The 1522-nt window shown below is 48.8% G+C and overlaps 1 long non-coding RNA gene across 1 annotated transcript; it reads left to right on the top strand.

The window, feature by feature from the left end:
• Positions 1-679: 679 nt before the first annotated feature.
• Positions 680-1210, top strand: LOC308574114. Its single transcript, XR_014002351.1, has 2 exons — positions 680-723; positions 1083-1210. It is a non-coding gene; the product is annotated as an uncharacterized lncRNA (long non-coding RNA).
• The last annotated feature ends 312 nt before the right edge of the window (positions 1211-1522 follow it).

The following is a 1522-nucleotide window of genomic DNA, read 5'->3' as shown; positions in this document are numbered from 1 at the left end:
GGTGGTTTCCCCCCTTTTCCATTTTTTGTACACATCCTTTTTTAATCTTAACTCAGTTAAAAGTTCTTTAGATAGCCACCCTGGCTTCTTTAGGCACCTTCCATGTTTCCGTCTCATTGGTATTGCCTGAAGTTGTGCTTTTACTATCTCCCTCTTAACAAACTCCCAGCCATCATGAACTCCCTTTCCTTTTAGTATTACTGTCCATGGGATCTCACCCAGCATTTCCCTAAGTTTTATGAAGTTGGCTTTCTTAAAGTCAAGAAATTGAGTCCTAGTATGCTTGGCTGCTCCTTTCCGCTGTATAGTAAACTTCAGAAGAGCATGATCACTCACACCTAATGATCCTTCCACTTCTACCCCACTAACCAGGTCATCAACATTGGTTAGGACCAGATCTAAAATGGCTGTTCCTCTTGTTGCTTCTCCCACTTTCTGGACAATGAAGTTGTCTGCAAGGCCAGTGAGGAATCTGTTTGACCTTATGCTCTTGGCTGAGTTTGACATAGACTCTCCTCCCTGAAAGGGAGGGGAGGGGTTGTGGTCGGGGCCCGAGCTCCGGCTAGCAGGGGGCGTGGCCCCCTGCCGCCTGCTCACCTGGCTGGCGCTCACGCCCCCTCGGTGGCCATCCAACCAGGGACCATGGAGGGTGCGTGTTCAGCAGCATTTTGCTGCAGCGCCAGCCTTCCCCGGCCTCATTCTTCCTTCCTTCGCCCCTCAAGAGTCACCCACCCTCCACTCCCTTTAGTTAGGGCTTAGGTTTTTGGCCTTGCTATGGACCTTAGGTTGGTCACCCTGGTTGGCTAGGGGGCCTGGTAGGAGTTTTTCCATTTGGCACTAGGCTTTTTGGCTTTTTCGCCTACCTCGTAGCAATCGTCACAACTTTTGTGGTATTGGTGGGTAGGTTAGGCATTGGAATAATGTGTTGCGCTGTGTGGAAGTGCTAGGTGTGGCCATCGCCTATGCTTTCAATTTTTAGGGGTATCCCGTTAAAGGAATCTGGGGGTTGTGTATTCCGTCCGATGCCTGCTTGGCGGGAGGCCTTGGCACGACCTTCGGTGACAGCAGGGGTGAGCCTATAGTTGGATTAGCATCAACAGGCTCCACCTACTGGTGAATAACCCACTTGTTTCGATCCAATGCCTAAGCCAATACCTTTTCAATTGCTGTAACCAATAAAGTTGTGGCCTTTTCTAGCCCATTAACCTTATATCACGTGTCCATGTGTCTTCATTTCACTTCGCCTGAGTCGGGTCCTCGAACCACAACCAACAAATATCCGGGTAATTGAAGTCCCCCATTACTACTATCTCCCTGCCTTTTGCATGCTTGGCCATCTGTTCCAGGAAGACATCATCTATGTCATCCGTTTGGCTTGGGGATCTATAGTAAACTCCCACAAGTGAGGAGGAATTAAAGAACCTATTAATAAGGGTGAAAGAGGAGAGCGCAAAATATGGTCTGAAGCTCAACATCAAAAAAACGAAGATCATGGCCACTGGTCCCATCACCTCCTGGCAAA

The sequence above is a fragment of the Podarcis bocagei genome (assembly GCF_964188305.1).
Source record: "Podarcis bocagei genome assembly, chromosome: 15".
NCBI classification, from domain to species: domain Eukaryota; kingdom Metazoa; phylum Chordata; class Lepidosauria; order Squamata; family Lacertidae; genus Podarcis; species Podarcis bocagei.
Note: the sequence above shows the minus strand (reverse complement) of the source record. Positions and strands in the feature narration are given on the sequence as shown.